Here is a 14,227-nt window from a genome sequence, read left to right as displayed (position 1 = left end):
CAAGCGCAGGTTTAGATGACACAAGCGCAAGAGACCATTTTGGTATCCCCTGTGGGCCCCGCAATGTCCCGTAAGCCATCAAAATTCATGAAATTCAAAACATGGGTTTTCGAGATACATACCGCTGCTCCTGCATCCTCCGGTCGTCTGAATGTGCGTACCCGTTCTCCAAGGTGATCCGCCGTTGGAATGTTCGCCATCTGTCTGCAAGTGTCCTTGTCCAGAGCAACAAATCCTCCTCTTTCGCTATTGCAAATGAGTCATTTTCACCCTCTTGGTCCCATTTATAGCTCTTTGTCATTGCATAGATGGATGTGCATCCTCTCCATCTTATGTTGGTCACGGTCTTGTGCACCTTAAATTGCTTGTCCTTCATGCATCTGATATCTGATTTTCAGTCCGTTCGATCCTATCATTTTTTATCGATCAATTGGCCTCTTTTCCACATGTTTCCGGCCAATTCCTCGAGGGGGCATGCATATGTCATTATTATTGTCTGGGGCATTTTCGTTATTGTTCTTTGAAACAACTCTCAGAATCGCATTGTCTCAAAGAGGGGCAAAATGTAGACACCTAAAAATGGTCAACGCTTGCGGGATCATACTTTAACATTTGCGCATTGCCTCATTTTAGGTTTTTGCGTCGCATTAACATTTCTCCTATGTCATGCACTTGGTTTTTATCATTTGCGAGCATCGAGTCATTCTTTTGCATTCTTCATTCATCTCGCATTCGAATTTGGTCTTGTCGATACCAACCTTCAGTCATGATTTTGGTCGATTTTTGTCCTTGTCAATCTTGTCATATTGCGATCGATTCGTCATCGATCCTTGTCCTTTCCAATCATGTCAATTTGGTCAATTTGTCATTAATTTTTGTCAACCAATCTCAATCAAATCATTTATCAATTCAAAATCATGATCAAATCGATATTAACTATCCTTTGTCAAGACCTAATTGTCATCCTTGCATTTCTTCTAAGGTTTTATGATTTATTCATTTAACCTATTTTGTCATTTCTTCCTTTAGGATTAATAAATTATTTATTTATCCTAAGTTTTCTCATTACAATTAAATATTCATTTAATTGGCTAATTATTCCTCTTTGTGAGTGAATTAATTAATAAATGAAAAATTATTGATTAATTCATTAATTTCTAATTTCCTATTTTCATCATTTCTAAATTCCTAATTTCCACCTATTTTCATTATTTCCTAATTGCAAATTCCACCTAATTATCTTGTCTCTAGTTCTCCCTATTTTTGTGCTTCATGTGTCATACTCTTGACATAGCAATTTGTCATAGAGTCTTGTCTTGACATAGCAATTTGTCATAGAGTCTTGTCTTGACATAGCAATTTGTCATAGAACTTGTCTTGACATGGAAATTTGTCATAAAATTTGTCATAAAATTATCACAAGCCTCTTTGCATAGCAACATGTCATAACTTTGCTATTATTGATTTGAATTTCTATTCGAATCATTATCATGCTAATTTGTCCATTTCTCCAATTTCTCTATAAATTGGATGATTTTCTTCAATCAATTCCTGGATGAATCTTGAATTTTTACTGAACCTTCGTTTCTAGTACTCTTGAGCCTTTTTGCTTTCAAATTGTGTGAGCACTCGTAGGTGAGATCCACAAAACTATTGAAGAGGAAAGAACAACAATGGAGCCGCATGGAAGAAGCATATGGTTTGCATAATTTTACTTTTGAATGCTTTGTTTCCATACCTCTATTGAATGTGCTTTGGAATTAGGTTCATTTGCATTGAGTATTCTTTTGATTATGTTATCATGTTTTGTGTTTTTGATTGATATATCTTATTTTGATGAATCCTAATTTCTTACGCTACAGGAACAGTGCGGATCAATTGTCTAGACAGTTGATAAAGGCTTTTCCTCTCCCTAGCTTGGGTATGGGGAAAAGGAAGGCATCTGCTTGGAGTGAATCATGGCAAGAACAACCCTGCATGCATGCAGAGGTCGAGTGGATTGCATCTCCTCTCCCTGGTCAGTTGAAACGGATTTATTGATTCTGGGAAGGCTAGTGTAAAGAGATATTCATGAGCATGGGGGACTAGGCACAGGTTCTCATTCCAAATAGATTCGAGTCTTGGTTCCTATCCTCGCTTGGATAGAATGTGACTGGGGCCGAAACAAAACCGGTTCATTGGAGCATAAAGCGCGGGGAAACCTAGTGGGTGGGTGGGGATTCTAGTTGGTCCTAAAACTCTGGTTTCCAATGTAGAGGAGTAGGGCTTCTATTCTGAAATAATGGATGCGCTCCTCCTTCCCTACTAATCCTTCTCTACTGCATTCCCTGGATTAGTCGAGTGTATTCTGATTCCTCCTCCTTCCCAAATCCACAAACTCAAAAGCTAATGATTCTTTCTCCTCTGGGTGGACCTGATCGGTAGCCCAGTTTGCCTACCCCTCTGCATGCATGCAGAGTAGCTCTACCCTCATCAGTCAATTAAATCGTCTCATGTCTTTGGCAGCATGCAAAGAAGTTGGTTGCTGGATCACCCTGATAGTGAATAGGCCTATAGGGTGGCAACGAAGATAGGGGCTACCGAATCATTAGCATGTTACGTATAGAATCTGGCCCCTACCCTACCCTATATTAGATTAGAAAGGGCCCCTTTGAGTTTATTGCAATGAAAATTCTCTATCGCTATTGGCCTAGCCATCTAGATTCTATACGTAACATGCCCCTACCCCTACTACTACTATTATGAGCGGCAACGTATTCTAGCAAGTGTCATTAATGAATTGCTCAAATTCATTATTCTAGCTTCATCTAGCAGGCCCCTGCTGGGCTAGCGGGCTGATGCCATTACTCGAATCTAGTCTCGCAACAGCTTGAGTGCCCCTACTATTCTATGGGGAGCCCTGCCCAATTCGACTAGGCACGGCTCGCCCTACCCCTTGAATTCTAGGGGGCTGGGATTGATTAATTGACTGCTCGCCCTACAATTCTGACCCTATAATCCCCTCCCACCCAGGCCCCAACCTCTAGCGTCATTCTAGCAGGGGTCTTTAATTTGGCGTACATGTAATTGACCAATTCTATGGGCAATTCTAGCAACTATCGAGAGGGGTATAGTTATGAACTGCTCGCCTTATTCTAGCAAGCTGATTAATAGTAGAACTCTAGCAAGATAATTAATTGGGGTGGGTGGGAGGACATGTCGGGGCAAGTTGCTCGCCCTACTATTCGGCTGGGGGGGTGGTAGGAGGCTATGGAGCGCATCCTGGTGAATAGTAGGGCACTGCTCCCAACCAATTCTATGGGGTGATTCTAGAACTATTTGAGCCCCAGTAAAGCCCCCTACCATTCTAAAGGGTCCCCTATCAATTCTATGAGGCTGATTAATAAAGGGCTAGCAGCTAGAATTGTTACTCTAGCCCCTTGCCTAGCGTATTCTCAATTAATTAGCCTGCTACAAAACGCAAGCTAATTAATTACGCATTCCATAGAATAGTAGGGGCCCATTGAATTGTAGGGGCTCAATAGGATTTGAAAAGTGGGTGCATTTGGAGCTACTCGTACCCTTCCTGAGTTCCCCTACTTTGAATCTTGAGCCCCTACCATCTAGAGGTGCTAATCAAAATGTGACCATGGTAGGGAGCTCCCCCTACAATTCTATGGCACTCACTCACCCCACAATCAATCTCCCCAGCCCCCCCAACAACAAAAATAGGAGGGACCTCCCACCAACATTACTTCCCCCCTCCCATTCGAACATTGTCTCAATTGCCGACCAACCATCAGGATATTCTTCATTCAGAATAGGAACCGATCCAAATTCTGTGTATGTTTATGCTGGATCAGATGGACCCACTATTTATGGCCTAAAGAAACAATAGGCCTCGTGGAACATTGTCTCTATCACCTGCTCAACGGGCCAACCAATGTAGGGAATCATCTATTTTATTTAGGAAACAAATAACAATCAAGGGGCGGGAGAATATGAGATTTCATTTGTTGAACCCAAGGGAGTGAAGAGGGATCGAACAGTTTCCTCACACTCATCGACTTAACCAGTTCCCTCAGTGGCTAGGGTCTCACCCGTGGTGGATCAGTGATAGTAGCATCTCCCCCATCAATGACTTCACACTATTTGAACATCCACTTCACCACATCATTCCAACATCACTGGATAGATGCTACCCATACCCAGTCATTCCAACACCACTAGATGCTACTACCCATACCCCATCACTAGGTGCTTACCGATCCCACCCATACCTGATCACTAGATGCTTGCTGATCATGGAATGGACTAGATGCTCACCAATCATAGAATGGTGGGTCACTCCAGATGCAGATGCTTACTGAGCAGTTGATCTGGATGTGTACTACCAATCATGAAACCCAGATGCTTACTACCGATCATGTAATGGGTTACCTCTCCCACCATACCCAGCACCGGGATCTCCTACCGCAATACCTAGTAGCAACACCCAGATCTCCTACTGCCCACCATAGTACCACCAATCACAGAAAGGGTTACCCAGATCCTACCATAATACCTGCTGGCAGTACCCCAATCCTACCGAATACCCTATTCCCGGATCCTATCATACCTGGTACGAACCCAATCCTTTTTGGAGCCATGCCCGATATGAGGAGTTGATGATCCGGAATTGACCCAGTACAACCCCTCGATTGTTAACTGAGATTCATTCATTGGTCTGACCCCCCACAGCAGGATCCATTCATTGGTTCCGGGCAACTAGAATTACCCTACCAACTATAGTGAGAAGGTGGGTGGGAATTCTAGCGTAACAATGGTTAACCCTGGCATTTAAGGCAAAGGGAGTGGTGAGTAGGAGGCATGTTACGTATAGAATCTAGAATCTAGTCTAGCCCAATCATTCCCACATGAACACCCTATAGGCATGTTACGTATAGAATCGAGAATAATCTCAAAAAGGCGAATAGTAGGGCTATCAAACTAGACAACTATAATGTCAAGGGCAACAAAAGTTTCTAGTTGGGTTATATTAATTTACAATTCAGCAGATAGCAGCTGCCCACAGGGCCACCTTCCCACTCTGAAATTGACCATCTCGATACGCCACCCTTGAACTCTTTCATTTTCCACTTAAAGTCATGGGGGAATGAACCAGCTACTCTATATAAGGCCATCTTTTATTACTGAATTGACCACATTGGAATTTTATTTTGGGGAATGAACTAGCTACTCTTCTTCTTTCTTTAGGCTAGGTTCATAGATAGAAATTGACTACCCCAATAGGCTTTGTAGACACTTTCTATCAGTCACTCCGGTGACTTGCAATTGGTAACTCCGAAAGCAAAACACAATCTTTGAGCCTTAGGTTGGGTAGGTTCATCTATCTGTCCTTACTGTTGCCCTCAGGTTGGATGATTTAGTGATGAAATCTATCTTTAGGATGGTTGAGTGGGTGAGGCAACTACTTCGGCATGATATATTTGATGTTGTTTGATTATATCGTAAGTTTGTTCATCACCAATTTGATCAGTCCATTTGCCCATTCCTGTATAGTAAGTCCGTTTGACTTTTACTATAGTGGGGGAAGTTATGGGTTAACCCAAATTTCTATATAGTAAGTCCGTAAGTTACCAACAACCAGCAGGTACTCATGGGGGAGCCGTAAAGAAGACAACTGGACAAAGCCATACAAAGCCAGCCACTCTAGTCAGTTATTACCTCACCCACTTATCCAGTAGCACAAGCCACTAGCTAGCCGTTCATAAATCAAGCCTTAGAATAGTGTGACAAATCAATTATACACACATGTTTCAGGCATTCAAACCTACCTTTCTAACCAAAAAGGTAGGGTGCTTAATAGAAGGAAGGGGAAGCACTCTAACTAGCCTTTAGGGACAGTAGAGTCTCTTTCCGATGGGATGCTTCACTTGACTGGCTCGGGTGTAAAGAGCTATCTGTCCCTCTGGATTGAATAGCTCTTCTTTACTGGTTAGCCTAGTCTTTAAGAGAAGGAAGGAGAATAGCTCTTATTTCTAATGAGAATAGCCTTGATTTGCGCTATTGGGGGGATGGGACCAACTCTAGAGTAGCTATAGCGTCATGCTATTGGGATGGAACAAATCTAGAGCAGTAGAATTATGACTTCCCATGAAGACCCTCAATTCGTACTGCACCTGCCTTGACTAATAAAAATATCCCAGTTCAATGCCCAACTACCCTTAACTGCTTGTATAAAGCTACTTGGGTTGGCTTGGTTTGGGTTGGTTGGGAAGGCGATATGGTAGGGTGACTGAGACTTTGCTTTTTAGCAGATTTCCTTGCAAATGGACCTTCCAGTCTTGTCAATCCATAAATATCAGTAGTAAGTGACCTTCCCACACCTCCTCGGGCTCGTCTGAGGGGAAAACCAATTAATAAATAGAATTAGTCAGTTACCTTGCCCACGAATGACTGGTACGATAGATTGATGCCCATGCTGGTACGATAATAGATCAAAGAAGGCAAGCAAGACCCTCTTGCACTGGAATCATGAGCCTGTGATGGATTAACTAGCCTTGTGAGTAGGACACCTCCCCTCCCACCTCCTGCCCTTCTCTTTCCCTACTAATACAGCTCATAAACAAGCTCATATATAGCCAACAACTCAAAAAAAGTTTGAACTGGTAATAAACAGTCTAATCATAATCATAAACAGTACGTTGTTCGCTAAGTGCTCACTGAACGATGCCTCCAGTTAAGCTTGGACTGTGTGTGTTGGCTAGAACCAACCTTTGGCCAATGAGGGGAAAGAGAGGGGAACTTACTTTTAGATAGATTCTGGCCCTCAACAATATATTCCGGCCCTCATAGAACTGAAAGGAGATAGTTTTTATTACCTCTACTACTCATAGGTGCTCTCATCAGTAGCCAGTAGCCAAGGGAAAGGTTCAGTAGCCTCAGTTCAGCAGCCAAGGAAAGCAATATCGGTACAGTTATAGCCCCCCTCCACTACCTTATGTTATGAAGCATGAAGTGCATTCATAACATCCCTTTAACCGGAGAAGAGAAAGCTACAAAAAAGACAGCGGAATACTTTTTTTATTTTTTGAATGGTTCCTTCTCAATTTTCTTTTAATAAACCCTAAAGCTCTTAAAACAAACTTCGGTTTTAGTATACCTACTTTATGGTTGTTTCGGGCATTTTCTCCTCTTTGCAAGCCTCCGATAGACTTGAAGCTTGGGATATTTTGATTTAGAAAATCATCTGACATACTTCCTAGGATATTTTGATTTAGAAGGTCAGCAAGCAAGGGTAGGGTGAGGGCTTTCTCCTTGCTTAGAGATTGTTCTCGGTTAGGGCAGAAGAAGCACTTCTACATATGTTTATACATCGATAAAGTGTTCTATACCCACTTCTACATTACTGAAAGGCTACCTTACACAGTGACTGAAAGGATTGATTGATTGATTGGGGAGGGAAAGACAATTCCTCAAAGATACGTCACCCTTCATAGCTGGATTAATTGAACTGAAAGGCCCTTTGGAAAGGTTCGATTTTCCACTCTGAAAAATAAGGGGAAGGGAACGAAGAATAGACTAGAATAAGGACCGAATGGTCCCACCCAGCTATAAGATATTTAGAAATAGTCCTCATTCTCCTATCAATGGAAAATAGATTGGGAAGAGTTATCGATGCAATCTGTCATAAAGAAAGAAAGCTGGCAAGCAGAAGCAACCAAATTGATAGAGAGAATCTTGCTTGTTGAGCTTGTTGTATTGGCTATTGTTGGCTTATTGTCATGGGCTTTTGGGGGTTCAAGTCCTGCTTGCTATACCCAAACCACTCTACTTACGTTATAAGAATGCATTGTCTTTCTTTGGTTAGGTGAAGTATAGAGAGTAGTGGCTGGCCTCATAGAATAAAGATTGGGAACTTATTGGCTGGGGGAACAAGTATAAAGTAAGCATGAGATATTGCCTTTGAGTGTTCAGCGATGTTGACAAGGTCTGACACTTACTCATAGGGGCCAGGTTCTCAGAGTCAAATTGAGAAGTGGGAGGGAGTTGTAGTGGCCTCAAAGTCGAATCAATCAACATTCTCAATCTGCCCCTACAATTCTATGGGCCTTTCGGTTGAATAATTATTCATTCATTCATGAATCGATAGAATTTGTATCGGTCATTAACTTGCTATGATAGTAGTTAACTGATTCTATACGTAATATGCCTACTATCTTTCTAGGGCCCCGCCCCTAACATTGATCATTCGTCTAGGTCATATGACTGGCAAAGTGACCCAACTCCCCCCAGATTATATACGTAACATGCCCCGATAGTTGATAGTTGGAATGTTACGTATATAATCTGGAAATTTTGATTAGCAGCTATAATCCCCCCCACTCCGCCCTATTCTATGCCCCTACTATTCACCGGGGGGTCACGATAATATAAACCTCTTGATTAATCAGCTTGCTAGAATATGGGGGGCAGTCATATTCGCCAAACTTTTGAATAGTTTATATTGATCTCTCATTGATCTCTTATTGATCTCTTATCAATCTCTCTTCCCATTGTTCTGAGTATAGATCGATTCAATGGGGAGGATGGGTGTTTGAATAGTAGGGTGAAAAGGTGAATGATAGTTGGCATGTTATGTATAGAATCGAGAAACCCTTACCCCCCACCTTATGTTGTAGGGTCAAATGAAAGAACTCGACATTCGACTCAATTGAATCGAGCTGGAATCTCGAATAAAAAAAAGAAACAGGCAAATAGTAGGGCATAATTTGTCGGGGGGTAAGGGTTCTTGCCCTATTGATTGTTTGGGAAACTCCATTTAGTTAGAAGCCACCTTATGCCGGGAAGTTCCATTTAAATAGAACCATTATCTATTGGAGCTTGTTTCATTAAGATCCTTCCAATCTTCTGGCATCGTGTTGTTTCAAATTTATAGATAAGGGATAGGGCATCTATAAAATCTTAATTTATATAACGAAGGTCAGGATCTCAATCTCATCTTGGATCTCTATCTCAAACATTAGATTTGATCAGAATCACGAGCATCTAGTTAGGGCATTCATGCCACTACTGAACCTGGGCCTGGAATTGGGTGAAGAGCTAGTAGGGATGGAACTTAAACAACTGCTTCTTAATCTATCTCCGATAGTTCTAAAATATAGAACTTCCAGCTTCATGAAGTAGGGCCTAACCATTTCGTCAACTACCTTCCTTCCTCTCCCTCTATAGTAGTGTTAAGAGGTGCTAGATTTGTTTCAGTGCAGGTCAAGCTTAGTACTAGCTTACTAGAGAGCTCATAGAGGTGGGAAAGAGAGCTTACTAGCCATGGTGGTAAGTGTCCCTGGGTTAAGCAAACAAAAAGGAATCTATCACTTTGTAGTGGTACCAAGCCCTGGAATAGCTTTGTTCTGAGTGTATAGATGCAGGTAGGAGTGCCTACTAGCCCCGTTAGGAGTGTACTCTCTTAGGCCAGTCAGGAAGTAAATTGATCTCTTTAGAGTGAGTACTAGCCCTGAAAGGAGTGGGGAATAGCTCCAGGTGAATAGAGTTGGGTAAAGCTATCGAGGATCCTCATGTGAGTCGGTCTTATTACTTATAGATATGGCATGGATGTGGAATAAGTGGGTGCCACCTCTTGTCCCCTTCATGAACGATAAAGGGTGAAAGGTGCCAATGCCACTAGTATGAAAAGGTGAACTACCTGATCTCAGTAACATGAGATGCAAACTTTCTAGAACCCCTACTATTCTAATGGGCCCCAGTTCGAATGAACAATGGGCACGAATGACATTTATGCATAACTAGTGAGCGACAGCGAACTCACTAGCCACCCGACTGCTGCCGGCTTCCCCTACGGGGGGGCCTTCTACTTGAAAAGAGTCCCTACGGTGCTGGGGGAGAGTGGCCTAGTGGTTTAAAGAGACAGACTGTAAATCTATTGGAGGTTTTCTATGTAGGTCCGAATCCCACCTCTCCCATACCCATAGATGTGTGTGTGTTCCAATGATGCCCCCCCTATTCCATAGTTCCCCCCGGCTAGATAGTAGGGCCTATGTGTAACCCCCAACTATAGGGCTCCTTATTATAGCAGGCTAATTAATTGACATGGGGGGGGGCAATGGCTAGATCCACCTACCATAGTAGATTATTGTGTCGGGACCCTCCCTAGAGTTCCCTATGAACACCCAGGAAGATAGCCATTGCTAGCCTCTCACCACCCTGCATTGGGGGGCATAGTTGCTATAGGCAGATCACTTGAATGAAAGAAACTCATTTTCTGCTCAACCCAATCACAGGCTGCTCTCCCGTAACCGCCCTCCCCCCTGATTCCTGGTCATCCCCATATTTGATTCCATGTATTTACTCATAGTATCATCGCCCATGCTCGGTAGTCCCATAGCAGGTGCATTCGGACATTTTCTAGGTTCAGAAGGAACCGCCATAGTAACCACCACATGCATTTCATCATCTCCTATCTCATCCTTGACTGCTTCTCATGAGGTTGCACCGGGACCTAGTGCTCGCTATCCAAAAATTTCTCCATGGATCTCATCTGAAATGTTTGATGCTTCTTGGGGCTCCTTTGGCAACCGTGAAGTCACCGGAATGAGTAGATAGTAGATGGATGTGCATCGCTCTTCATTCACAGTTGCTCCACAATGATATCTATACATAAGCCCGACTTGCTCTATGGAACTGGGGCACCATAGCATGTCGGGAAGAAGGGGGGGACATACAAGACAACCCCTCTGTTTCTTGCCCCTTTCGATACATAGTTGATGGGATCACAAACACTATAGGTGTGGGAGCCCATCGGTCTGAAGGTCATTTATGCGCTCTACTGATTGACAATTGACACGTGCCCTCTCCCTCATCCTATCTTAGAGTGCCCCCCCCTCCACCTCCTTATATAGTGGGATAGGTGGATAGTTTAGATGGTTTGGATAGGAAGGATGGGGGCACTCACTGGATAGTTTGGATGGGGCTTGCAAAAATGCGAGGTCATTTATGGATGCCCCCCACCACCCCCCCGACACTATAGCCCCCCCACTATAGTGTCGGCCCTACCCCCCACCCCATTATAGCTAAACTATAGCTAGAATTCTGTGTGTGGGAAAGCAGCAGGGTGGGGGGCTCAAGTATCACCCTGTAGCAATAATGGCAGAATTGAGGAGGTAGACCAGAGGGACCCACTATAGATAGGAAGAGGTAGGGGTGGGGTGGATAGGGGCCCCAGCCGATAGGAAGCATAGGGCCCTATCCAAACTGCCTGCTTCTATAGTAGGGGGCCCCTACTATAGAAGTTGGGGGGGTCGGTCGAGCGCCTAAAGGCCAGGGCTAAGGTGCCTCGCATATGGGTAACAAGGGGGCTCTTATGCCAGGCTAAGAAAGATGAGGCCAAGAGTAGCATACCACTTCGCACCTCTGTATCGGCACCCAGGGGGTTGGAAGAGTCGCTGGTTGCGTGGGACAGAGGGCTCATAGTACCCCAACTATTGATCGATCTATGATCTAGTCCCTTAGTGCTCTATTGATTAGGAGAGGGGCCTATCGCTCTCCCAATGCAGGCCATTGGTCGAGGGCGGCTATCTCTATATATAGTTGGCCGGTTCCACCCTCTATCGTAGCAAAGATCAGTGGTGTAGGGGGAGAAGGGGCCCAAGTCTGTAGATGCCATACACTTGATTGACTCGGCCCCCGCCCACCCCACTATAGCCCCCCCCACCCCCCTATAAGAGTTTAGTTATAGTAGGGCCCCGCCCTACCTCTATCCTATTTTTCAGGCCCCTATCCTCTATAGTGGGGGTTCAATAGGGCCCTGGAGCCCCTACCCCTACTATTAGAAAGGGTAAAGGCCCTCTCCTCGGTTATTCTAGCAGGATAATTAATAGGGTGGGGGGAGGAATAGTGGGGGTTCAATAGGGCTAAACTATAACTAAATGCCAACTATAGTAGTGGGGTGGGGGGGGAGAGTAGGGCGCCACCAGCCATAATATCAATCAAGTTGGTGAGCCGTGTGATGGGAGACCTCCCTGCATGGTTTGGAGAGCACTTACTTCAATTTGAGTGGGGTGCACCACCGCATCGACCATGGGTAATAGAGCTTGCTTGATTTAGTTTGACCCAGAATTCACTTTCGACCCTGTGTTTGATAGCCCGACCGTAGTTATGTTAATCGCGGTTACATTTGTAAGTAGCTCGGTCCATCTCTATTCCATTTCCTATATGTCCGAGGATCCACATAGCCCTCAATTTATGTGTTATTCATCCATTTCCACTTTCTTCATGCTCATGTCGGTTACCGGGGATAACTTGATTCAATTATTCCCAGGATGGGAGGGAGTAGGTCTCGCTTCCTATTTGCTAATCAATTTTCAGTTCATATGACTTCAGGCGAATAAAGCAGCTATCAAAGCTATGCTTGTCAATCAAGTAGGTGATTTCGGATTAGCTCTTGAGATTTTGGGTCATTTCACTCTCTTTCAAATAGTAGACTCTTTTGTTCACCAAAAGTGATAACCCAAGAACACCTGCAAATCTTTCTATGAAATGGCCAATTTCAATCTACAAAACACATTAGGGCTTGGACAACATAACATAGGATCCTAATTGATCCTCCTGCACTTCAGGTTCTGCTAGACCTAGGGGGGGACACCCTCTTGATGCATTGAATATAATAATCACAAACATAAGACTGCATCAACAATGAGCAGACAAATCATTTCACAAGCTCAACATATTAGCAAACATTACAGATTGGCTAGATCTATACAAACAATAGGATGAAACAGAGCTTGGAAAGAATGGAACACAAACACCCCTAAACATGAAGGGAGAATAGATTTATCTTTTAAATGTATATCTGAAAACATCCCCAAAATTGCAAGACCAGTGCCTTGTTCATTGGGCAACAGAGTCACAGACATAACTACAAATATGAATCATAGATGCAAGCTTATTTTCCTTAAACAAGATATTCATGCATCAATACCTTATATTAATGCACTATTTGATTCATTCACAATTTTATCAGATCTGGAAAATATATTTCATCATTTATGATTGACTACAGAGTTTAAAACCTTCCTTGAAGGATACCTATAAACAATCACACAATTTCTTTGAAATTGACAAATCTTATCCTCCTTGAGGATTCAATTCATAATAATGAAATACTTACACAGAGACAATACTATGAGGAATTTACTCATGCCTGACACAAGCAAGTCCTGCAACTAGAATCACATTTACAACATTGCCCTGCAATCTCTATACCCGGAAAACAAACCAAAAGCAATTACAAATTTTTGTCATGACATTCAGAAATGGAAGCCATCAAATCTGGAGCATTTCTCCAAATTTTTGGAACCCTTACAACTGAGAAGAATGGGGAATAAAAAGAGGAGGGAAGAAAAACAAATTCACAACTGAAAATTGCCAAGTGTCTCTCCTCTCTAACTGAATTTTGTTCCCGTGGAAACTGCTTCTAAAATATCCCACATTTGTCCAAATTACTTCATAATCTGATTCCTCGCTTCGAGAGCTTTCCGAAAATATACAACACTTTATACCTTGGCCAAAAATTGAATCCTGGGCGAATTAATTCCCCAATATGCTCGAACATTTAAATTTTTCATTTATTAATATAGTATAAACTATATAATAAACAATTTTAAATTTAAATTTTTGCCTCCATTTGTGCTCTGACGCCTTGCCACATGGCGGGGTCTGATTGGTCGATGGGGTTGACCAGACGCCACCTAGGATGACACCTCATCATCGCCACCTGTGCGCCAACCATGTGCCACCTCACTGGGACCCGCCTGCTGGACCGCTGACTGTACCTGCCACCTACGTGCCACGTGGACGGCTCTCATTGACTCGCTATTTCGTGGGGTTTAAACTTTGTGCATCTTCCCTCACGAAATAGCGTGAGCCATTGATCTCTCTCGAACATGCTCGCTCGTTAACCTGGCCTTCGCCTGCAAAATTTCGCCTGTCTACCTCGGGAAGCATGCCTGCGTGGGGTCCATCTTGTTTTCGTCCAGTCAATTCTTCCTTCACCTCGGGAAACGTGCTCACGTGTGGGCCCACCTTGGGCGCCCATGGGCACCTTGTGTCAAAAGCCTTTAAGGCTTAGACATTATACTACAGTAAGGTTTTGCATTTAAATATCACAAAGTTACCCTCCACAGTGAATGTGGGATAATGCATTATACCTGGGAATGTCTTTTTGAAGCTT

This window comes from Cryptomeria japonica, chromosome 5 (assembly GCF_030272615.1).
Source record: "Cryptomeria japonica chromosome 5, Sugi_1.0, whole genome shotgun sequence".
Lineage (NCBI taxonomy): Eukaryota > Viridiplantae > Streptophyta > Pinopsida > Cupressales > Cupressaceae > Cryptomeria > Cryptomeria japonica.
The sequence above is the reverse complement of the archived record's forward strand: the minus strand, read 5'-3'. Positions refer to the sequence as shown.